Source organism: Pagrus pagrus (genome assembly GCF_965226575.1).
Source record: "Pagrus pagrus genome assembly, chromosome: 23".
In the NCBI taxonomy this organism is placed as follows: domain Eukaryota; kingdom Metazoa; phylum Chordata; class Actinopteri; order Spariformes; family Sparidae; genus Pagrus; species Pagrus pagrus.
In genome coordinates, this window is record NC_140205.1 from 15,003,572 (window position 1) to 15,030,427 (window position 26,856).

Here is a 26,856-nt window from a genome sequence, read left to right on the forward strand (position 1 = left end):
TTCTGCTTTTGTCATGTGGGTATGGTTGTAGCAAATTTGAAAGAGTCACTCTTTGCTGATGGAATGTCTCTGGGACCAGTGTCAGTCCAGGCCGATGGCAGGTGGCCCCAGCCTGTCCGTTCTGCCTAGCTCAGAGGTTGGTGTGTTTACTGGGGAAACTACAGCTCACAGTCTGCAGTTTCAGCTGGCTGTTAGTTCTACAAACCAACTTAAAGAAAAACACAGACACAACCGATTAACACCAGGCACACACTGATTAGAAAATAGCAAGCTAGCTTACTAATTCTTGTCTCATTTGTGGTGTGATTAAACATTAATTCATCGTGGCCTACTGACTTCCCGCCCTCCCTCCAGTTGTCCAGTGGAATTCATTTCCCATCAAAATACTAAATGGATGGATTTAGCATGGAGTCCCAGGTCAATGACCAATTAACGCAGGCCACTCGGAGGCAGAGTAGGATGGGTCTTGCAAGAACAGCAGTGGGATCCATAATTATGCAGGAAACAGCTAGTCTGTCCAAGAGCAACAAACCTGACAAAGAAATAGTCTGTGTTTGATCCGTAATGAAAAGTAAGAAGAGAAAGGAAAAAACATCAAAGATAATGTGTTTTAAAGGTGTTGATAGGCAGATTTTGTCACATTTAGAGAGAGTGAGGGCAGCTTTTTCACCCATTTCCAGTCTTGATGCTAAGCTAGGCTTAACATCTCCTGGCAGTAGCTTCATATTTAGCCTACAGACATGAGAATAATCTTTTCATCCAACTCCCAGTGAGAAAGCAGAAAAGTCTATTTGCCAAGATGTCAAACTATTCATTTAATCTCCCCACAGTTTATTACTTAATGACCATTTGATGACCTCCTGCTTCTGTAAAAACAGCATCAGACTCCTCATACTAAAAAAACATCTGTTTCCTGCTGGCTGGTTGTGTCCTTAGTTCCCATTTAGAATAATGGGTTTTAGAGTGCAGTCATGGTAGCAACACATTTACGTGTACGTAGATTATGGCTTAAGGAATAGTGCTATTCTTACCTAATCAATCCCTCATTTTTGGTAACCTGAAGGTCTTTATGGGAGATAGTCAAATACTCTGCTACCTCTGTTCACAGTAATTGCCATGTCTGTAGCAGCATTTCAGATGAGGATAATAACTGTCCTCAATCCAGGTCAAAAATAGGAGGAAGTAATGATAAATGATATTTTTGACCAAGTACCCTTGATGTGCTAGGCTCCCATGTAATAGCAGTGTGGACACGTCATGTACTCGGGTATTTTTAGAAGCTTCATATGCTTCTCTTCACTGCAAGACCTGTCTGATTGCAGTAAAGCTGCCAATTTCCCTCTCAAAGTTTCATATTTTTTCTTCCTTTTCCTTTGTTGTGGCTGTCTCTGTCTGACTTTTTCCGTCATTCTGTCTTTGTCTCCCTTTCCTCCTGTCATTTTTACTTAAAATCATCACCCACGCTGTCCCTCCCTCCTGGATTTTTTTTTTCCCATCCACCCCTCCCTACCTGTTTCGTCTCCCAAAGTCATCCTAATTAGTGTTTAAAGCTCCTGCTCCCCCACGGCGAGGTCGTCTGTGCCCGTAAGCCACCGCTGCCTTGTCTTTGCCGTGCCAACTCTAATGAAAGAGCCCTATCTGCCGCCATCAATGCCTGTGTGTGTGTGTGTGTGTGTGTGTGTGTGTGAAAGTGAGAGAGAGAGAGACCACTCACACATCATTAACAGCATTACCTCAATTACACAGTCTGACAATGAGAACTAGCCGAGAGAGATGGAGAGTGAGAGGAGGGAAGGAGGGAGGAAGGAGGGAGGAATTGGCAAGGGGGGAGGAGGGTGAGGAGAAGGGAGAGAGGTCTCACTCAGCAGAAATGAAGAAACTCAGCAGCAAAGAAATCTAACCGTTTTATTCACCTGTCAGGAAAATGTAAAACAGCCACTGTACACAAACCAATTTCTCCACCGCACTGAATTCAATCCTCCGTCTCTGTTTAAAAAACACATTCATTCATATTCAACACAAATCCAGGTTTGATTGAATCCCCGTCGACACCTCACTATGACAGAGAGATAGCAACGTGCGGGAAGTGGGTATTTCTGCAAAGGGGCCCTGATGCAATCATACCAGCCGTAATATTTTTTTTCCTGCTGTCGTCCTCCATCTCTTTGCATGGCAGTGCTTCCTCCAGCCTCCGCAAAAAAAGGTAACTAGATTTGACTCTTGTCATGATTTTCCGCCCCTCGTTCCTCCTCCTCCGCGGCTGCTTTCTGAAGAAAAAGGAAAAAGAAAAGAAGAAGAAGAAGAAGAAGTGATGTCTGTCTTTTATTTATCGCTGCATTTCCTCTGGGAACAAGAAAAAAAACAACAAAAGGTCGGGGGGGGGGGGGGGGGGAAGAAGCGAAAAGGGACATGATGGAGGTGGAGAAGAAGACGCTGGCGGAGGGAAGAAATGGCTGAAATCAATATCATGAATCTACAGGGATTTGAAACGGTGCCCAGGGACAGTTTAGGAGCAGCATATCCGCTGCCGATTGTGTGTCTCACCCAGGGGGCAAGGCCAGTGAGGGTTTCTCGACCACAGCGCTCAACAAATCAATAGTCCTGCATTTCGTGTGTGTGTGTGTGTGTGTGTGTGTGTGTGTGTGTGTGTGTGTGTGTGTGTGTGTGTGTGCTCTCTGCCCACAAGCCCAGCATCCATTGACAGAGAGGGCCAGGTGAAGTGTTGGGTGAGAAAATTGTGCAAACAAGAGGGTTGTTTTGGGAGCGAGGGGGTAAATAAATACTGCAATAGAGGTCCTGAGGCTGGTGTTAAGTTGAGCTGAGATTTTCTGTCTTTCGTCTCTTTCCTGGAAAACTGCCTGATAATACAGTAATTAGGTAAAATACAGTCAATATATTTCAAGGGACTTTCACCTATAATAAACTGGGATTCTAACTAATGTAGGGTTGGGTTAAATGGCTGAAATTATTATTAGAATACAAAAAAAATAACAGCAATGGGTAACACTTAACAATAGTCATCATTAATGGTACATTTCTAGTTAAGTAAAGGTGCAATATGTAGGAATTTTAGTTTAAAACATTCAAAACTTATCAACAGAATGTAAAGAAATGACAGTTTCAACATTATGTCTGAGACGTTTATATACTGTGTCGCAGATATACCTTCTGAAGTTAGCATGCTAACCAGCCAGAGCATAGCCACTTTATACTACAAACGGTTAAAGACCACTAGCAAACATCACAACATTAAAAAGTGTTACCAGCAGATGTATAAATGATAACGTGATTACAGTCCAACCTATTGTTGGATTTTTATCAAATGCTGATATTAATATGTGAGACTGCATTAGACCAAAATATAAACAAACATATTTGATAAAGTCCCTGTTTCTGAGGTAAAGCTAAGTAATGGTGAGTATATTTCAACCCTGTCCCCAACTCAAAAAAATTACTTGCATAAAACATTGACTTTCATTATTTGAATTACATGTAAATTGTTCTCATATATATATATATATATATATATATATATATATATATATATATATATACACACACACACACACACACACACACACACACACACACATATACATATATATATATATGTATGTATGTACACATAACATAACCCTAACCCTTGCTCATCAGGAGCAATTTGGGGTTCAGTATCTTACTCAATGATGCGTCAACATGCAGCCAGAGATTCGAACCAGCGACCTTTCGATTACTGGACGACCCGCTGTACCTCTACCAGCTGAGCTACAGCCAGCCCTAAAACTAAAGGGAGCTCCTTAATGAACATAATGTTTTGCAAGTGTTTATTATTTAAGTGCTACACATAAAAGTAATGCATTTCAAATTGTTTGTTTGTTTTTTCTGTCTGTTGAAATAAATCACATCTCTAGTTATTCTGTTTATACACACTGAAAATACAGGACAGAAAAACGTTGCATTAAATATATTTATATTGAACATGTTATATAATTAAATGGAAAATTGACGTTCAATTAAAATTATTCTAATGAAATAACAACATAATTGCTGCCTTGAATATGTTCACTTCTTTGTGGGTGTATAAACTGCAGGACTGTCACACCAAAGTCTGAGGTTAGCATCCAAACAGATAGACTACCGGGTCGGTAATTCTTTTCATGACATATTACCAAAATCACCATCTTTCCCTGACCTTAACCGAAGTGGTTTTGTTGCCTTCTCGTTAATGGTAGTTCATATAGAAGCATCAGCATTAAATTAAGACTGTTTCATAACCAGTTTAAAGGTTCTTGTAGTACATTTCATCAACAACATTTCCTCATTATGTTAAAAGAAAATGTAAATCTGTGTTTTGTCTCCCTCAGCCTACTAGTGTTGCAGCACTGCTGTCGTTCATGACGAGCCAGGCGCCAGAGTGAGAGCATTTCACTGAAAATTACTGTGTGAATGTGCAAAAATCATTCGGTTGCACTGGTGATTATCTCTGTTTTGTCACCCAGGCTGGCAAAACACACGGATGTGTGAACACTAACGAATGTCTTCTTTCTTCTTTTATAAGCAAAGAGCTGTGTACCAAACATCCAGCCAGCAGCTCCTGACTTTCGCTGTTTAAAAATGACAAATGTTGCCAGCCAAAGGTCATATCAGCTGTCGCTAATTAATGTTAATTCTGCGAGTAATTTGATAACAGGCCAAAATGAACCTTGAGCGTTATCTAGTTAAAGTGCCCTCTGCAAGCTGTTGTCCATACTGAGCGACAGATTGTTTATGAGAGTAAAAGAAGCACCACTCTGCAACACCACCGTACAGCCATGAGTGGACAGAGTGTTTGTGTAATTCCAACAACTCAGGCAGAGCGAGACATATTCTCTCCAGCTCATATTCGGTTAAACTTTAATTCATATCATATCAATAATTTAGGCTTATCAGCTTTATAGTTTTGAACCAGGCCCGTTAATATTAGAATCAGGTAGCTAGCAAGTACAGGGGATAAGGAGCATGTCTGATTTGGCCTACTGCACTGCTGAACTCCTCCACTGTCTGAAACTAGAGCAAACTGAAGCATAAAAAGTCATAAAATATAAACTGCATAGATGCAATTCAGGGAATTCAGATATCCCAATGGAATGTATGCAATATTCAGTTATGTTGAGGTTTTGCAGCAGAGAGGTGTTGATTCAACGTTGGTTACTATTGATGCCATAGTTTGTGACACAGTTGTACTGGATTTGATTTTACTGTACAGTGTACATGTTATGGGACAGACCTCAGTGTCTTATCATCAATATTTAATGTGACATTTTTGAGGTGAGCCACAAGTGCAGCTGCAGCTAGCAATCCAAGTCACAGACACACAGCAGATTGCAAAGTGATCAGTGTAAGGGTATAGCAGTAGTTTTAGCTGACATAGGTGGATATATCCTTTTCTTTTGCAGTTAGCTAGCTGAGCACATTCTTGTGTCACAGTATGAGAAGTTGCACCTGCACACCAGTGACAATAACTATGAGCCGTGACAGTGTGGATGGTGTAGATCCAGAAGACAGCTCTTGGAGCGTGGACTACCACTAGAAGCAGTTTTGAGTACTTTGACAGGTATATGTCTGTCTCTCTGTAGACAGATTTTGTCAATTTGATAGCACCCCAACTGTGCAAGATGCAGTCACAAAACTTAACAGGTGTCTAGTTGAGATCAGTAGTTGAAGATGGATGTAGTCCAGGCATGGGCACTGGAAGTAGAGGGTTAGAGAGGAGGTAAAAGGTCATTGGTTACCCACTTTACGCCCATGGCCAACAGTCGTTTGAAGTCTCAGATCCCTGTATCCCATTTTCAATCGTTCCCATCCATACTAATGGGGCTTCTCTATTCATATGTGCTGGCTCGCCTTGATTCAGTTTGACTCGCAGGGATTTGCATTTTCGTTTCAACTTGTCTTGAATGTGGGCAACGGAGCGGCTGTAGATACTTGTTTCATTTCCGAGAAACTCCTCACAGTTTCAGCCCCCTATGAAGCAGCAAAATCGGCAAATGTTGGGTTTTCACCAGCAACTTAAAGCTGCTGTTTTGTAAGAAAAGTTGATTTTTGAGTCTCACTGCCAACTCATCAAATACTGACGCATTGGGATTTTAGGTCAGGCAGGTCGCCATTCCAATGCGTCAGTTTTTGACGAGTTGGGAATGAGACTCAAGAATCTACTTTTCTCACAAATAGGACCTTTAACACGACTGCAGAGACAGCTGAAAGTGATGACAGTAAAATGAAACAGATATCTGAAAAATGTGCTGAACGCAGACTTTTAAAAAACATTTTGTTCTCTGGTCGATTGATTGCCTCGATACTGTCGAGTATCGAAAAACATCTCGTCATTCGATTCCAAATTTCAATGCCGAAGGAGTTAATCTCTTCAGTGTCAGTAAGCCAATAAGCGTGCAGCATGCTTGTTGTACCAATATCTAATAGTGCTGGCGATTGTCTATCTCGAGGCATGCAGGAAAAAGAGTACCGGAAATTACGGTAGGTCATGCCCAGAGACGGGGCTCACCACGTGTATGTATAATGTAATCTTTTGTTCATCGTTCAGGAACCGTATGGACATTTTTTTAACAATACACAGCCAACTCCTGCATACACAACGCAGTCTTGTTTGAGAGGGAAGAAGGAGTGTCGTCATGGGTTGGCCATAGTCGCGAGACGTCACCACAGCCGGCTAGGAGGCAGGTTGCCATGTTTCAGCGACAAATGGAAGAGGGTCAATCCCAGGCACAGCACGGCTCCATTCTGCATTGTTAAACTAGTAAAGGAAACACAAATCAGCACGGCCCGGTTTGACTCGGCATGGTCTGGAGTGCCAATGGAAAAGCTCCATAAGACAGTAGGTAAAACCAGACACCATCTTGCAATGGCATCACAACACCCGTGACACCAAATTAGTGTATATGGTGCACTGGAACACGAAACAGGTGGACTGTACCATGTTTAACATCTACATTCCTTGTATCAAACAAGGGTATATTTCAGCATAACACATATAAATGTCAATACTGACCATAGGCTTAAAGGTGGCCACGGGAGGATATTGCGCCATATACACAGATTAGGCGTCACAGTTTACTAAGACAATAACATTTGAATGAGTAACCTGTTAAAATCAAATCCAAAATATGGCCTTAAAACACAGCATTGCTCAAGACAAGGCATACATTTTTATATCAAAGTAAATGTAGCAGAAAAAATATACATCATAATTTCAGCACGACTTTAAACAATACTTAAATGTTAATTTTGTACACCACATCTTAGAGGCTGAGTCAATACTGTATGCTCTTATGCATATTCTCTCAAAACTCTGGTAATTAGTATACTGTACTGCAGGCAACAGCTGGTGCTCCATACTTGAGTGCATTATCTGCAAGCTAGGGAACAAACACGTGTACTCTGTTGTTGTTTTGCAAGTCAGAGCCATTGTTATTGCAAAGCTAAAAAGGAACACAGAAATCAGGCAAGACAGCTGAAGGCGCAACAAGAGAGAAGCCATTTGCATGTCTCCTGTTATTCTGTTATGTGAATTGGGAACAAGTCATTGTTTTCAGAGGTCATTTTGTTAAGTGGGTAATTATACTGTTATCTATCTTTGTGACTTGCATGTCAGCGGGTGACAGATGAAGTGCCTCTGTATATGTGTGGGTGTTTATGTTTTCAATTATAATACTGGCTATTTCCTATAAACATCATATATTTTCTGCTCATTTGCTGGTAACACTTTGATTGGCACATCATACACACACACACACATATATATATATATATATATATATATACATATATATATATACATATATATATATTCATTCATTCAGGAAATGAGGTCATTACACACGATATACATTATGATTCTTGTACTGTACTCAAGATCTGAGCGCATATCTGTTTCTGTCTTTAGCATGTGAATAGTATAGCAGGTAAAACGTGCTTTTAAATTAACTGCAATTATAATAAAGCTAATACACAAACTGGACTCATGATGGGACAGCTACCTCAACTGAAGGTATCAAACTATATTTTTCCCAAATGAATATCTTTATTTTGTGGGAAATGCCCATGCTTATATATCTTCATTTCGACCATCCAACCTGACTGGCTGGACCGCCCCAGGGAGGAAGTAGGTCAGAATTAGAGCCATGCTAATCCAGCTTGATTTAAAAGCTACTCCTGGCTATTGTCCGGTCACAGGAAAAAGGATATGGACAAATGGGACTGGCCAAGTCTGGACGTGAAATCAGAGTGTGCCGACAGAGACCTGTCTCCACCACAACATCTCAGATCAAGCTGTTGCAGTCCTCGGGCAGACCGTGTTCCACTTCAGTGGGACAAAGAGAGGTGGACTAATGCCCTTTACTCAGACACAGTCAAAGTGGATAGACAGTGTTTCCGAGACGTTGAACTTGTGTAGATGGCACATTACCATCACCATCATATCGCTTAAACAATGCACTGCATGTTTATGTCTATTGGTATATAAATAACTGCATATGTTCTTGAATTTATGTAGCATGAAGGAGTTTATGAACTTCCACTTCATTATGCAACCCTGTGTTCTGTAATGACGCATATAATACCTTGTACTTGGTAAATGTAAATATGAGTTCACATGTGAAATAGCCAACAGCATCTGAAAATGTGGAATTCACATGTCAATACATCACATCACTACAACCTGTCACCTGTTATTACGATATTCTTTTACCCTGTTGATTGCGATACAGTAGTTTTACTTTCAACAGATCATAAGAACTTATTTCTCTTGTAATATTCATCCTTTTCCCAAACTTTATCTTTTTGTACACCAGGGAGCCACTGCACCTGGATTTTCCATCTGGTAACCATAAAGTGCTCTATTCATCTGGTAGTTGGTTGCAGCAGTGGGAAAGAGGCACTTGCCTTGCCTGTTGAATTTCCCCTTTGGTTCATTTGGCTGAGTAGAACAGAATGGCTTCGGGCAAATTTGATGAGTCATCCATTCAAAATGATTTTTTGATGCTTTTCCTCCCTCTTCCACTTAAAGAAATATCCTCTGTGATATTGACCTAAAGCACTCGCTTTCAGTGGAAAGTCTATCTGAATATAATCTGCATATTAAGTAATGTGGCAAAAGCAAGTTGATCTAATTTATCTACACGAAGGCATTATGGCGTCTTTTAACAGACTTTTACAGAGTTTTAGCAAAGCACAGTTACATTAATTTTTCTTCAGAGGGATATTACACTAGTGGAAACACAATTAAGCAATTTTGCTTGGTTTTTGCAGATGTCTGCACACGTAGGAGAACATAAATTGACAATGTAGCTCTCATTGCCTTTGCTGAGCTCCTGCAATTGAATAAAGCTCTGTCTGTCTCTCAATCTTTCTTTGTGTCAAAAGATTTTCACAGACAGGTGGGATAATGAGGTTTTACATAACATTAGGTATCATTTTCTTGTCTGTTGTGCTTTATGTGTCCATTTCTTTGTAATGCTCGACCTCAATCAGTCTTGTTTCTGCCACTGCCTTGCACTCTGCTGCCCTTTTTGTCATTTTCTGTTCCTCTCTGTCACATAATTACCTTTGGCAGCACTGTCATAATTACCCCATTGTTTGGCAAATAAATTGAGTGACGTTGTGATGCTGAGTGCTTAGAAGTCAATGAAAAGCTCAGTTGGAGAGAAACAATACTAAGAGACTACGGCCATGCTAGTGGCTCTCCAAGGTTGTACTCAGGCCCAGTGGTGCTTTAAAGTAAATGCTAACCTCAGCATGCTAACATTTTCAAAGTGACAATGTTACCATGCTGAGGTTTAGGAAAGTATCATGTGCACCATTCTCACCGTGGTAGTCTAGTTCGCTAATTAACACTGAACATAAAGCACGGCCGAGACCATAACAATACTTAATACTTAAAGGATAAGTACCGTTTTTTACAACCTGGACCTTATTTCCAGCAAAAGATATGGTCATTTACTCACCCAGATAACTTTGGTGTCATTCGGCGTCGTTCGGACGAAATTAGATCCAGTGTAGCGGCGATATATCCATATAATGGGAGTAACGGGGCATCGACACACAGCCTCTATATAACACATTATCTGCCACGAAACTAGTTAATTTCATCAATATTTTGTTATGAAATGCTAGCGCTATTAGCCTCTGAGTCCGGGCTCGTCTATTGTCAACATCCGGGGTCTGTAGGCTGATCTACTACCTCTGACCTGGAAGATGTCGTCTCTGAGCTGCGCGCGCACCCGCGACAGCCCAGCTTGTTTACCTGTAGCTGCTACTGCTAGTTTGACCCCGGATGTTGATAACGGACGAGCCCGGACTCAGAGGCTAATAGCGCTAGCATATCGTAACAAAATATTAGTGAAATGAACTAGTTTCGTGGCAGATAATGCGTTATATAGAGGCTGTGTGTCGGTGCCCCGTTACTCGCATTATATGGATATATCGCCGCTACACTGGATCTAATTTCGTCCGAACGACGCCGAATGACACCAAAGTTATCTGGGTGAGTAAATGACCATATCTTTTGCTGGAAATAAGGTCCAGGTTGTAAAAAACGGTACTTATCCTTTAATACCAATTAAAATTGTGATGATGGCGCTAGAAGATACAAGGTTACATGGTAAATTTATTGCCTTTCTTTTTTTAAATACAAGGGTTTAAAAAAACAAAACTATGTTGGAGACCTTTGGCTACATCTATTCTAGAAAATGAAGTGTTGATGATGAATTGAGGAGTCTCACAGTGTGGGGGAGTGAAGCTTCTCTGTAGCCTGGTGGTATAGCAGCAGATATTTCTGTATCTTTTGCCAGATGGCAGCAGGGTGAACAGAATGTGGCTGAGGTGGGTGTTGTCTTTTAGTATCGTTTGGGCTCTGTGCGGACATCTCACTTCACCGATGTCACTGATGCTCTGTAGATGGGTACCAGTGATGGTCCAGGTGGTTTTAGTCACCCGCTGTAGAGCCTTCCTGTCCAAGGCCGTGCACAAACCATGCCAGTTTGTGATGTTTACCATCAGGATGCTTTCTATTATTCTATTAGGGTATCCACTATCCAGTTGCAGACTGTTGCACTCAAGCCCAGAGTTCAGCTTCATGGGTGAGATTGTGTTGAATGCTGAACTGAAGTCAACAAACAGCATTTCATTTCATGCACACATTATTACTTCTTATACTGCTTGGGTTACCTTGGCCTATTTCATCTAGTGGCACACATTATATTTCTTTCAACAATAGGCTTTATAATAAACAAATGTCTTTATAGAAAGATTCAGATCTCTTCTCATTGTGTCTCATTCAAGGATGCACTAAAGAGGTCCTTCTCCTTTTTCTGTTGGCCAATGAGAAGCGTCATTGGAATAGTGTGGAGGTTGTGAATCTTGCTCTAGGGGATCCCAAATGTTGCAGAACATCTTATTAAGCCCTGCTGTAAAAAAAAAAAAAAAAAAGCTAGATTTTCAATTGATAACTGTTGCCTGTGTTTTGTGTAAATGCTGACGATGGTTGCTAATGGACCAACACCAATGGCTCAGCCTCGGGGAAAGCACCTTTGATTGCTGGTTAAACAGAGACTGTCACTCTATGTTCACTGCCTTTGGCCATGTGCTAGAGAAAGCACCGCACACACACACGCACACACACACACACACACACACACACACACACACACACACACACACACACACACACACACATGCACACACACACACACACACACACACACACACACAGGTGTCCATGCCTACATAAACCATTAACCCCAGCCCCTCCATGTTCCTCCATATAATTACATTCTACAGGTCATCTGTTTCGGTAAATGGAGGAAATAACCCATAACTGCACCAATAATCACTCATTGTGCAATACCAGATAAAAGGCCACTAAAAATGATAAGGATCCTGATGAAGGCATCACACACACATAGAGAGAGCCCTGTCACTCCTCTTGAGGCAAGATGTGATGAAGCAATGAGGTCCTGACCTCTTCACCACACACTGAAGCTTCAATTACTACACCATAAGGCCTCAGGGTGCACATTTTGAGACAATGTTTTTAATCCTGATTCATTCCCTTATTTCACAGCTCTATGTTGATAATCTGGGGTCAATTTAAGATGAAAGGTCAAATACAGTGCCCTGCAAGGAAAGGGTCAGCGTGTATTAACTTAAATGAAAGAAGGTGGACAAGAGATAATTGTGTTAGGTCTGTTGTCATATCATGTGTATTGTGTGATGTCAAAGATAAGCAGACTAGACTACTGCACTGTATTCCAAAACTAGTGTAGGTATGCTTCAAATTTGGGTATACATAAGTCCTGATTGTATAAGCACATTTTAGCCAAGCTGGCAGTGTGGCTCTGGGGATGGCAATGTCATTTGGTTAGCTGCTCAATCCATCACTTTTGTCTAGACTGAAATATCTCAGAAGATGTTTAATGGATCGCTTGTACAGACACGTATATTCCCCAAAGGATGAATACTAAGACATTTGTTATTTTCTAGCACCAATATGAAGTGTGCCTTTTTAGTTTCTAGTAAAATATCTTGACGGCTACTGGATGGATTGCCATGAACTTTGGAAAGGACATTTAAGATTCCCAGATGACAATCCTAATAACTTTAGTGACCTTTTGACTTTTCCTCATGCACCACCAGCAGGTCAAAGTTTTCACTCAACATCCATTTGATGGATTGTCACAGAGTTCATGGTTCCCAGATGATGTGTCCTAATGAAATCGGGCCTCTTGGACCACCAGCAAATTGATGTGTGTGTTTGCTGTAGTTTGTTGCTACAAGAACCTTTCCATATAGCACCATTATCAGGTCAAATTTGTCCAATACAACAATACACAAATAATGACATTAGCATCAGCCCCAGCTGTACTATTGAGTTTACTGATAATTAGCAAATGTTGGCATGTGAGCACTGCTTAACTAAGAAGCAGAAGAATCTTTATTTTTATCACATATCATACATTGAACAACATGGTGAAACTGGTACTCTGAATTTAACCCATCCTAGTAGAGCAGTGGGCAGCTCCTATAAAGCGCCCGGTGACCAACTCCGATGACCTACAGAACATGACATACCCACTTTGGTTTAGATTTGAAGTCAAGGGAAAAGTGCCATTTTTTGGTTCCAGCTGGGATCCAACTTTTTGGGTTCTGAACCCAAACCGAACCCTAACCCTAACCTAACCTGGAGGCCGAGCCAACAGCCAGGTGGACTGGACCTACGATACCAACAAGCCCAGATACTGCATCTGTAACTAGGTTTCTTATGGAGAAATGGTCAGCTGTGATAATACAGATTGTCTCATCGAGTTCCACTAGGGTTGCGTCGGTCTGACGGAGGCTCCGAAGGTTGAGTGGTACCATCCTCAGTGTATAGCCGCCCGCTATGAAGAGGAGAGGCAGCCGACACAGATAAACTCAACAAACAGTTCAGAATTAGGTGCCAAAACTGGAACAGAACAAGTTCCATGTTGGTGGAAATGGGGTAAGAGGGGTCTTGGGAATCTTCCACTGGATTGATTTTAGATACTTAAGGAGATATAGCCTCTAGCTCATGTCACCCATTGACAGCAACACCAAAGTGCTAGATAGATGTACAGTATCTAATGTGACCCAGCTATATCATGCTTATAGATTATATTGCCCACAATAACTTTACATTCTTGCATCTACTGTGTGATTCAAGTGATGGTTTCTAATCACTAAACAGGACACTATTCTATGCAATCATTGTATTTACGTAGACAGAGAGTGAGTGGTGATCATGGCAAGCAGAGGATTTGCAATGCAGATGGCTTTGTTTTTGCACTCCATTATAGGAATTTGATGTCTTCATTCTTCATCTTACTGTTTGTGAGCCATGGCAGTAAGAGTTGCTAATGGTTCAAGGCTCCGATGGGGATAAGTAATCCTAAATTATCTCCTGAAGGCATGTTACATTACAATACGTTTTTTAATTTTCCATTGAAGTTGTGTAACAATGATTTAAGCCATGGGCTGACACTCAAAGCAGAGATACAGCTATTACACATGAGTTTCTTTCACTTGAGCTCTTTTGTATTTCCCTTTGAACTAAATTACCTGCTTTCTGAGAGGAACCCACACGATAATGTGCACAGAGGGGCACAATGGAGGCAAAGGATAACTGGTTAAAGCTGCATTCAGTGGCGCTTAATAGTTTTTGACATAATCTTGATTAAAATACAGTTTGAACGTTGTTATTTTTTTCTTTGTGTTGCTTTGTGTTCCTTTGAAATTCAAGCTGCTTTGACAAATTATGGCTGAGTGAGGGAAATGCTTTGGCAGCCACGCGTAGATAAACACAGTAGGTGGAAATACCTCAGCAGGAGTTTAAAATCTTAACAAAGCAGGAAGAAATGTCAATCTCAACAATGGCTCAGGCTTGGAACAATGCAAGAAGGAAACTTGTGGGATGAGCGTGCTGGGAATTGTCAGACAACTTGATGTTTGAAGTGCATTCTTATGAAAGAACTAGTTTATTGCACTTGATACGTAGGGTTTACAGAGCAGGAGTGGGAAAACATGGCTACATCCTGTTGAATAGCACCAAAAATGGCTAGCATGTCAAGCACAAAGTTCAAGGATACAGAGCGATGCTGTGTGGTGGGTGTCTCTGTGTGTGAGCATGACAGAATGAGAAGGGGGTTGGGCTGCTGTACTGAAATCCTCTTGGAAAGTTTGACTGTTTGCCTTAGCCTGCCTTCCTTGCCAGATGGCCATGGTTTGAGTTCTGGGACCGCTATGGCACAGTCCATAAGGCAGCCGTCTCTCAAACCCATGTAAGAATCCCCGTGTGTCGAGTTGTTTTTTGTCTTCTGCAAATTCCTCATTGTCTGTAACATGCTCTGCTATCTCACTTACTGAATTATAGAGAAGATAGACGGTGAGGGAAGGATGCTGGTGGATGTGGTGAATGATTGTATGAATGAAGTATTAGATATTTACATCACTGCAGGGTAGCCAAGCGGAAACAAGGTTGTTCATATGTCGAACTGACCGTCCCTTAGCCCCTCACCTTTCAATCACAGCTGAGCCAGAACGCTGACCACGTTGAACAACCTTCCTTGCTTATTTACAATGCAGTGGCTAACATAATATGTGTTCTAACAACCCAAACATCACCAAAAATGTTGGCAATGTATGTTGCAAACCACAAGGTTTATGGTCCGTGCTTATGATCTGGTAAGGTTGAGGCACAAAAACCAATTGGTTAGGATTAGGAAAACATCATGTTTAGGGTTAGTGTTAAACGCACACCTGATGTTGTGTTAAAAACACCTGTTGATGTTGCCACAAACGCAGCTGGAAATTGAGGTCTCCAAAAAAATATCCAGAGGTGCCACAATACAAATTTTGAAACAGCTGTTGACCCTCGTCAAAAATATCCAGTGGTTTCACAAATGTTGAAACTCAGTGTTGAACTGCGGCCACTGGCTTGGAAGCCTTATCGCCTGTAACTCCACCACCATCCCTTCCACCACCTGATCTGAAAGTCAGGTCAGAGACATGTTATGTGAACATGATATGATATGATATGATATATGTATTGCAGAAATGTCAGTGAGGTACGTAGCCTATGACACATACAAATGTGAACGTATCAGTGGTTTGCACAAATGTTAAAAGCCAACATTTTATCGCAGCGACTGCAGTGATTAAAGATGTATCTGGTGGACACCATAGATGTATATCAGTGTATACATAGATGGGAAATGTTGAGGGAATTTGGATGTGACTGGGGTTGACTGGGGGTTGAAGGGTGTATAAATATGTGCATTTTGTACGTCGTCTGTATTGTCTTTGATATAATATTTGTAACCTTTTTTTGCGTGTCTTTGTTTATTAAGATACCCATTACCTTCCGATTAACACAGTAGCTACTCTTCCTGGTGTCTCCATTATTTTCATCAACGATACTTTAAAATTACATTAATACACATCCGGAACATTCATGCGTTTCTTTTAATTTAATTACTGATGATGTTGTTGTCCTTGTTTTCTTTTTTATTCCGTTCTATGTTCTATACCCTATTAATATGTAATTGGAGTCATACATCTTGAAAAATAAAGCTATAATAATAAAAAAAAAGATTTCATCAACAACCGCTGAAGTTCAAGTTCACAATGTTCTAAGTAAATGATATCAATTGTGCAGAGGACTCCAATAAGACCTTCCATGCTGCACTACAATATACTGTTTTATTACTATGATTTCACTATAACTTGACACATTGAGGAGATAAACCTGGCATGACTATTATGGAAATGTTTACAGTTTTTACTAGAATTTAGTCAACACTTCCTTTTTTTGTAAATTTGAAGCAAAGAAATACAAAATGTAGCTCCTGTATAATGTTTAATTAGAATCAGAAGTTGCTCGAACTGACAACACCATAAAGGAGACAATATAAGCGATTAATCAGACACCTGTTGAACAAGCATAACAGATTTTACAGTTGGGTCGGTTTGGTTTACGGAGCCATCTGGAGCTCGCTCGGCTATAATAAATTCTTAGAAGCAAACTAAAAACAAACAATTTTATGCAACCGTTTAGCCTAATTAGCAACGAGTCTCACCATTTGGCAGATTCTTATCGACTCGCAGGCTGAGACAAACCAGCCCCTCCTCGTTCTAACAGAATCACCTGCTTTTAAGTGAATCCGTTCACATTTATGTTGATTATTGTTTTTTTTCCAACATCTAATTAAAAAGAACTGATCAGCAGCATTGATAAAGCACCAGATTGTTAAGCAGGATCAATGAGAGTGGTTGTATTGATAAAAACAAAACGACACCAGTCCTACAAAGAGCGAATGCTTCATGCAAGTTTTATTTAGCAAAAAAGGGCAAATTTAAGTCGCTTTTTCAAAATAAAAGTAGAACAATTATGCTATAAAATGTTACTAAAATAAGTTTGTGTAGTTGATATTGGTTCCGCTCCCACTTGCAGGTTTATACATTCGCAGATTCTCTCACAATGTATTAAATGTCTTAATGATGGGTAATTACATTTTAAAAAGTTTATATCCCACTGCTTTGTGAAACACTTTTTTTTCTCTCCCACGACTTAGGTGTAAAATTAAAACATCAGTCACTGTTGAGCTACACAGAGAAATAGTACACAACCTTTATGCCAAAATGAAAAAAGTCTCAACTGATTTCTTCACACTCTGCATGAGTTGATGCCTACTTGTATAGAAAGTTGTGAAAAAGAGAAAGTCACAAATTACATTACACTGCATGGAACAGGGAAATAATTGGTATCGACTTCCTGGTTAGTCCTCGCTCCTTCTCATTTTACCTCTTTCCTTTTTCCTTCTTCCCTTTATTCATCTGTGTTTACCTCCATTTTGTATTTTATGTTGACCCTCAGCTTACTATTTATTTTTCATTTTCTCCTGCCTGTCTCTCCATGTTATTTTCTCCCCCGCCTACCACCATCCATCTCTTCCCCTGTCACACCCTCCCATTCTCTCTCCATCCATCCATCCCTTCTGTCCTCCCAGGTGGACAGGCCACTCTGACCTGTATCTGTCTGGCATGGATGAGTCCCAGGTTTTGGTTTAAATGCCCCAATTATTCTCCTGAATTATGATGTTCTGCTCTGGGCTATGCTGCTCTGTCTCTGCGGCTCTCTTATGAAAGCTGGCACGGTGCAACGGAACCATTTACTGAGGCCAGATTAGGGCACGTTCACATGAGCGGTTCTCCCCGTGCACCAGGTCATGAAAAGCTGACGGTTGGTGTGGAAAGCTGGCCGCATGGAAACACTGGCCTGCTTTGATCCATCCCTTTGTACCTCTTACCTTATATAACACCCCTTTCTTGTTTTGGCAAAAATATTAATTTACTGCGTTTGAAGGTCTGAACCACATACAAGAAAGTTAGGTTTAAATTATTACTGGGTAAATGAAGTGGTATTCTGTCTACTTGGTAAAGCCATGCAGTTTTTTTGTCACTCTCAAACCTTGCTTTGTTTTATCTACTTGCAAAATGTAAATGAGCTGAGAGCCACTAAGTGTCAAATTGGAAAAATGGGTACTCACATAAGATGGTAACATACAAGTTGGTGCGTGTCAGACGCCATAAGCTCAGACATTATCGTCAACTATGAGTGTAATACCTGGCTTAGACATCACCAGTTTGTGCCATATCACCTCAAAGTGGAGGGACAAATAGTGTAGTACGCATTGTCAGAACCAAGTGGGTGACACATTCGATGAAGCCCGTGTCTATAATGCATTAACGCGTTGTGAACATGCTTATAATGTGTAATAAAGTGCCCATAGTGCTATATAATCAAAGTTATAAGCACTCATGAATATTCTTAACGCTTTAAACAATACTCATAACTCATTATTATACCCTTGTCTATAATGCATATAAACATTAGAATCAATGTATAAAAGGACCTATTAAAAAATACATTTTACAGTGTTTTGTGTTGCTGTTCTGCAATGACTTAATTTTATTGTTTTCACTTCACACACTAACTTAAAGCAAACAATGACCACTTATAGTGACTTATAACCCACTTGTAATATATTACTATCTTCCTATATCACAGAGATTTTGTTATTTCATTTAAAGCACTAAATGGCCACAGTAACTTCAAATTATCAATTATAATAGTGATTATACTGCATTACAATTATGACATTTTTGATACACTATCATCAATCATTGCAAAAAAGGGTGATGTTATGTTATAAAGCTTGAATATATGATTGCTCTTAACTATAACTATCAGCACACTGTAACTCATTAAAAGTTTGTTTTAATGCATTATAGACAAAGGAGATATAATGACTTGATTATTGATACAGTGCTATAGTCGTATTATAATGCATTATTGTGTGTTCATAATGTGTTGTAATGCATTATAAGCATGGGCTTTATAGAAAGTTGCAGTTAGATTATTACCAGCCACAGCTGCAACACTTAACAATTAACAGTAATTGATTAGTCAGTCAAAAGAAAATAAATCACAAACTATTTTGAAAATTGATTAATCGTTTCTGTAATTTTTCAAGCAAAACTGTCAATCATTTGCAGGTTTTAGCTTCTTAAATGTAAGAATTGGCCACTTTTCTGTGTCATTTATGACAGTAAATGAAGAGTCTTTGGTTTTGGACAAAAGAAGCAATTTGAAGATCTCACTTCAGGCTCTGGGAAATTGTGATGAACATTTTTCAGTTCTTTTTTGACATTTTACAGACTAGATGATTAATCATCAATAATAAAAAGTACTGTTAGTTGCAGTCCTGTTACCACCTACTTTATTCAGTTGTATCCATTTAACAGAGGCCGTTCTTCGTCCGGTAATTCTGTGTCCAAGCAAAACTCCTTACTCTGTTTATGGTGAAAGATTTGGTACTGGAATAAAAAATAAGGCCGGCCACCCACTCGACTCTGACAGTGACTTGATACAATACCCTCTGTGTGCTCATATGTGGAGCTCTCACACTGCTCTCCCAGTTGGAAAGTAGGGAACAGATTCAGCTCACACTTGGATGAGCCCAATATAGCCTAACCCCCCCATCTTTTCAAAGCAACTGTGTAATCCAGCCTCCATGGTTATACTACTCATTTTTACCACCAGTGTAATCCTACATTACAACTGAACCCACTAAACCTCGGGTGACATATGTTCCACACTCTGAAAGGTAGTCTAATCACCCGGCTCTTTTTCTTCACCCTATAATTGATCATATCACATGTGGCCTTGATTAAACACCCACTCGCACTTCAGAATTAATCATGCATTGCATGAACTTAGCATTAATCACGGTATAACCCCCGCTCCATCTCCATTCCTCAGTCGGACTGTAATGGGATATTCATCTCTTCAACAATTAATAACATCGGCATGGGGGCTCCTGCACACTCGCCCCATTCTCTCTGTTCCCACAGTGTTATTTTAAGCTGGTCGCAGGCGATGATTGAGGGGTCGCGACGAGAGCTTAAATGGGATTTATTAGCGTAGATGCCAGAGGTGAAGAGAGAAAAGAAGAAGTGAAGAAGCAGCGAGGTGACTACGAGATTGGAAGAAGTGGAAATAGAGAGCGGGCAGAGCAAGACGGAGAGAGGACCTAAAGGTGATAGAGTCATTGGCATGTTTTCACACGTGTGCCCGCTGGAGAGGCATCAATCTTCTTTATCTCTTTCAGATTTTTTTTTTATATCTCAGTGTTTTTCTCTCTGTAATAACCCCCTGCCACCTACCGGGTGATTCATCTGAAACGCTCAGCGGCAGAGCTCCTCTGGGGTTCATAGAATACCTGCCACGACGTTCCACGAGCGTACAGAACGACACACACGCACAAAGGAATAAGAGAGCTGGAAAATAGATTATTATGCTCTTCTCAAAGATTCACTTGACCGTAGCAAAATGAGAGGAGCCTATCATATACTGGTGCAGCTGTAGAGCATATAAAGCACCAAAGAGATGACGGATGGATACAGCAGCTGCCATCTAGAACTCATTCTTCAGCATTGAGGTCAAATGCTTATGAAGAGTTAATGATATATCACTCTAGTGTTTTACTTTTGTGTTTTCAATGACTTTAACCTATGAGCGATGATGAAAATACTGGATGTATTTACTCACAATGAAAACTGTGGTCACACCAGAGACAAATACTGGCCTGAAATGACAACATCAACATCTGTTCAAGACTCAACAGACCAAAATTGAAGTGACATTTCAATGTCAATCAATAGAATACTTTAGTTGTACATTTGGGGAAATAATCTTGCAAGGAGTTAAATGAGAAGATTGACACCACTCATGCCCATAAATTAAATATGAAGCTGCTAAACAGCCAGCAGCCGATAAGCTTAGCTAAGAGTAGAATTTTAGTTGAAAACATTCAAAAATCAACTAAGATTGACAACAAAATGTGAATAAATAGCAGTTTTGACATTATGACGTCTATGTATCATGTTCCAGACATATCCACTGAAGTTAGCATGCTAACTAGCTAGCCCCGGCCAATCCCGGTCCAAAGCTCCCGTGTAAACTGCTAGCTGCATGGCTAACTGAGCTAACTAGCTGAGGGCATCTACAGTTAGCAGCATTAAGCCGATAGCCAGTTCTTACGTACTGCACCTTTAAGGGATGATTCACAACATATTATTTGCACCAGATATAGCTAAAGGTAAACATGGTTATTTGCCCTCTCTGTGAGGATGCTGCCAATGATTCACGGATTAATTGAATAAAACATTAAAAGACAGTGGTTGTGAATTTAAACATTGCAACTTGAGGACAATAAAAAAATCAATATTACAAAAAATAAATTCATCACTATAAGAATTTTCCAGTCATGTAGCATTAATGCTGGCTAACATTATCAGTGTAGAAGGCGCCAAATCCCTGTTTACAATGTGTTGCACAAACAGAGTGACTCATACTCCTGTAAGCTTTACTTCTATTTACATCTACAACACATTTAAATAATGTCAAACAACAAGCACAGTGGTGTCCATGTCTTGCCTTTGGGACTACCTCTCACATGTCCAGCTGCATTCTCTTTGGCGTCCCTCGTATGGCTAACCTGATGCCAAAAATAGGACGTTTCTTGGCGAGTGCAGGCTTTGTGATCAAACGTCAAAGTGTGCCAGGTTCTTTGAAGCTTCTTGGCACTGGTCAACCATGCCAGATATTCTCTACAGCCCCCCTAGTGGACATGTTGTAAAACCATGGGGACAGATGTTTTACCTCCTGCTCCGGTGTGAGGGTACACATCCAGGACACATTATTTATATCCTTTATTATTATTAAAAATTTGTCTGAGCTTAATAACAGATGACATAACACATAATGAAGCAGCATCAACGTTTGTTGTATTATGATTTCAATTGGCTCATGTTGACTGTTTTAACGTCATTCACTGCTTACAGTTAATGTGTCGAGGAAACAAAGTCATGTCCACAAGGACTCAATACCTCAAAGCATGTTTAAATATTGTCCAATACTGTGTGAATGCGTCTGAAATCCAATATCATTCAGCACAAGACCTCATTTATAGATTTTAGAGCTTATAACAAGTTGAAAAGGCCGTTTCATTTTATACGCAGCCAGGAAATGTGCGTCCTTTGCGGCCATCAATGTCCCACAATCCATTCTGCACTTGTTTATGAGTGAATGCAAATACTTTGTGAATATGTGTAAACCAATTTCTGAATACTCCACAGTTAGAAACTCCTCATGTAGTTTTCATTTGCATCCTGGACATGTTGTTCATCACAGGGCGGTGCAGATAAAAAGAAGTTAACCTCGGTCCAAAGCTCCAGTGCAAGTGGTATAAACACCAACACTTCCCCAGTAGTATGGCTAGCTGCACTGCTAACGGAGCTAACTGGCTAACAGTAGCTACAGTCATGGAACAGAATACATTAGTAGAATCCTGCTTATATTTTAATGCAATCTGATATGTTATATTAGTACAGTCACATGGGCCATTCACCTTCACTTTTAATCAGTGTGTGAAATACCCGTCAATATTCAGGGGGTCCCCATCTCCCAATTGTTGCGCATTACCCATCTAAATTTTCTCAATATGCAGTAGGCCTATAACATTACAATATTTCATGGATGCAAGCCAAGACAATCAGTCTATAGCCTACATGACAACACACACACTTAACAATTTTTGATAAACCCATATGCTAAAGTATTCATAAAGCAACACTGACATAGGAGGTTGCATTGGCTTAAGTTGTTTGGATGCACGTTGTTTTATAACAAGGAGAGGCAAAGTTGTGCATTACAGTTAAATGCAGACACGACAATAACTGTCACCAACCTGGCGCACTTACAAGAGCAATCAACTGAATGAATGCCAGGTATAGCCAATAGGAGACTGGCACGCAATCAGTGCACCTGCAAATGAGAGCCTGCAGTATGACCGATCGTGTGACATTATTTAAGCATCCATCTACAGCAAATACGATCAGACAGATACATCATTGAACACATACACAAAGCACATTCACCTAACCGTGCAAACAGGCCATCTCTGAAATTGAAAAAAGCACCACGGCGGATGCTGACAGACAGACAGACAGCCTACAACAAGCCAAACATCACCACAGCGGCTTCTCTCTCTAAGACCACAACCAACCTACATAACCATGCAGTATGCCGAAGCCGGAAAGGACACACGCACAGTCGCACACACTCATCTTACCTTAAGTTAGAATAGACCAAAGATGCCTTGGCTCGACTTCTTGTGGTTGCCGTCCTGGTTTCCAGGAAGAAGAGAGGCGATGTCCTGCTTTAATCCAGCTAAAAACTTCTTCTGCGAGGTGTAAACCCGGTCCCTTTTCTGAGAGTTGCAACGTTTTTACTTTTAAACACCATAATTTTCCTGCCTTAATGTCAAGCCAAGGGTTGCGGTCTTTCCATTCGCCCACCTCCTTCGTTGTTCAGCGGGCAGGTCACCTGTGCTAGCAGCAGTAGCAGCTAACGTTACCTCCGCACCTGCTGCGTCTTCGGAGCACTCGGCCGCAACTTCACGTTGTTCTTCTGGGGAGTCACTGGGTGGGAGAGGGTCCTCTGTTCTGGTACCGAGTGGGCCCACTGTGCTAGCTGCACCGGCATCGTCTTTCGGTGCCTCTTCATCTCTGAGTGCCGCCTTTTTGGATGTGAACCCAAAGTGTGTGAGCGATACACTCTGGTTTAGCTTTAGCTTGCTAGCCGTGTTCAGTGTGACTTCTCAACGTCACGTCTTTCTTCGGTTTGGCGCACATGGCCAATTTGCATACGTGCGCAGGACCGGCTGCTCCGCGTGGCAACAAATACAACATATGTGTGAATAAATGTTTTGGATTCTGAATACTGGACATGGTGAGCTTAAACACATTTTACTGACCGTTAGTGACAATTAAATATTTTATTTTTTTATTTTTTTGACAAAATTTGAGACCCCCTTCAAATGTTGCTTTTGAGGCTTTCAGGGTCCCCCTGTGCTCGCACAGTGCTTTTAATACTTAAACATGTACATAAAGAACATTTTCCTGAGTTTACTTACATATATTTACCTGAGTAACATTTTCAATGCAGTGATTTTTAACAATTCGTACTCTTACTTGAGTCAAGGATCTAAAAACTTCCTTCATCATTGATTGACAGCATAATATCAGCCATTACCACCTAACGCAAATTACCTACAGTTAACCCCCCTACCCACTATTTGTTCAATGGAAGATGTGTCATCAGCTTCCTCATCATGGGAATTTAACAGTTTCAGTCTCCAACCTGTGAGGTGAAGCTAAAAGTTTTGTTTTAACCTGTCAAGAGATTCCCAAAACAATGTGATAATAGGTCGGCACTTAAGTAGTCGAGCACAACTCCCTGGTGATGACAAATGTTGAACTTGACAAGTTCACCAAAAGCATGTGAACATTAGTTTTGTGTGTGTGTGTGTGTTAAGGCACACGATCGTATCTAATTAAAAGAGAAGCAGGTTCGTCCTGAGGTGAGCCTGCATGAGGGGCATCCAGGCACCGATGCAGCGTTGAAGTTTCGAGACATGGTCTCCATCCACCAGCAGCCTGAGGCAGAACAGAGAAGGCATGGATGCTACCTGAACACACAATGGAGGTATCTTTGAATAATTCACATAAGGTCGAGAACACAGCAACAATCGGCTTACATTCAGCACAAGTTTGTTTTTGACTATATGCATTAAATAAACATAGCCTGTGCTTCACCAAGCCTTTTGTTCGACAGCAGTTCTCGTGTTTCCGTGAGTGTCACAGGAGAGAGAAAAGCATGCGAGTCAATGGTATGATAAACCCACAAGAGCTTTCAGTATTCTCAGATGGATGTTTGGTTGAGTGCGAGACAGAGCCGCCATTACTGAACAGCAGCCGACGGTGATAGCACTCTGCGCTCCTTTTCATGCTCGCTGCTATGCCACAGGGGGAAAAGGCATCCGGTTTCCACGGTGTTGAATGCAGCAGTGAATTAAACGGCATGAGGCTGCTGGTTTTAGCTACCATCATGACTGAAAAGAATTAGTGCAGCAGTCAGCTTTTCCTGTGCCGTGAATCCACACTGCGATGGTGGCTGTGCCTGTGCTTTATCTGTGAAATATGATAACGCTTATATCATAAATGTCTGAATTCTACACGTTGATCTTTCTCTGTTCATACATCGGTATTGTCCCTCTAGACAATAGAGCATTACAGCAAAAATAGAGGAGAGGTACTTCGCTGTGATTATAGGCCCTGCAGTGATATGGCAGTGTGGTGTATATGCCCTTGTGCAGAGTACTGATTAACAAAGGAACATGCAACAGGAGAACCCTGTAGAGGCTTTAACAACCAAGTTAAAGTGGCTTAAAAGGCTCTAATGTTAGTAGAGGCTGTGGTTCTTCTATATAAAGTGCTATATATTGTGCCGGTTTCCTCGTCAAAAAGCCAGTGGGACATTTTGGTTTATTGTAGAAAAAAAAACTTTATCATACTTGCATGTTTTGTCCAGTGAGATAATATTCACAGATGTCAAGTTTATATGTATTAAAAAAAACTTTTTTTGAGAGAATTTAGAAACGCCAACCTTGAATCTATCCAAACAAATGTGATTTACCCCAGTCTCAGAATCCAACAGCTATTGTCTGCGGATGATTTAGTCTCTGGAGGTAACAGCTAGTGTTTTGGGGGCTTCTGCTTTGGCTTGCGGATATCTGGATCGTGAATATCTGGGCCAAGACTTCCTCTTTGATGCGCAAATCATTGTTCACGCTCCGAGAGGAACGACATTTTGGTTCTCTATCTCTGTAAATGTATATAAATGCAGATACACTTTTTGGCAAGCTAATAAAAAGCTAAATCTTACTTGAGTTTATGTAATCAGTTATCTGTTTATAGAAATTAGGCTAGTCTCTAACCACCAAATGAAATAGATACCAACCATTAGCTTGTGGGTCATAGCAAATATAGTTTTCTTACATTTGCAAAGAATGTGGTTGGGGTCTATTTTATGTCTCCCTTGTGTCGACTGAATACTGATGTAAAATACAATAACAGAAGAGATTGCTTTTTTTGACAGCCATATTGATTTTTGTGTCCCCCAGTATTCTTTTTACACATAATTTGGATCAGATTTTTGGTTCTGCTCCAAAGTAGCCAATTCTGTTGGACAAATGGGTTTATGTTTACACCCCTAAGTTTACAGCACAACCACATACTTCTGTTAGTGACCCCCAAGCAATTCCACTGCAGCAACGGGTTAAGTGCCATGTTCAAAAAGTAATGCATTTTTTGGTTATCAGATCACACAAACTGTTATGAGATTACAGTAATCTTTTATTCCCTCTAACCCTCAAATTACTGGCCATGTTCCCCATCAGTTCTGGCTGTGGTGCCATTCCTGGTGTCAGCTCCGTTGTCAGCCAGCTCTCTCAGTAAGTAGGTCTGATAATGTCTGCTGCAGATAACAATGGAGGGATTCCCTGAGCTGGTGTCTCTCATGCCTTCCCAGTCCATTAGCCAGCCATGCTGCCTGTGTGGCTGACAAATGACTGAATTAGATCTGAGTGTCATTCGATGGGGAAAAATATCTTTCCTCTCTCCTTCTAGATCCTTGACACATGCTCTCTTCCTCTGTTGTGTCTGAGTTGCACTCCCTCCCGTGATGTTTCTCCGTCTGTGAAGTCTATTTCTTTCGTACATCGTTTCCTCGCTTGCTATTTTCTCATCCAAGCATTTCCTCATTTCATGACACAAGGCCATTCCACTTTTCTTCTCCATGTGTGATTGCATATCATATTATTCTTT

At 40.7% G+C, this 26,856-nt stretch overlaps 1 long non-coding RNA gene across 1 annotated transcript; it reads right to left on the minus strand.

The window, feature by feature from the left end:
• Positions 1-1,891: 1,891 nt before the first annotated feature.
• On the minus strand, positions 1,892-23,607 carry LOC311252867. Its single transcript, XR_014621592.1, has 2 exons — positions 23,262-23,607; positions 1,892-2,267 (listed from the first exon to the last, which is right to left on the minus strand). It is a non-coding gene; the product is annotated as an uncharacterized lncRNA (long non-coding RNA).
• Positions 23,608-26,856: the final 3,249 nt, after the last annotated feature.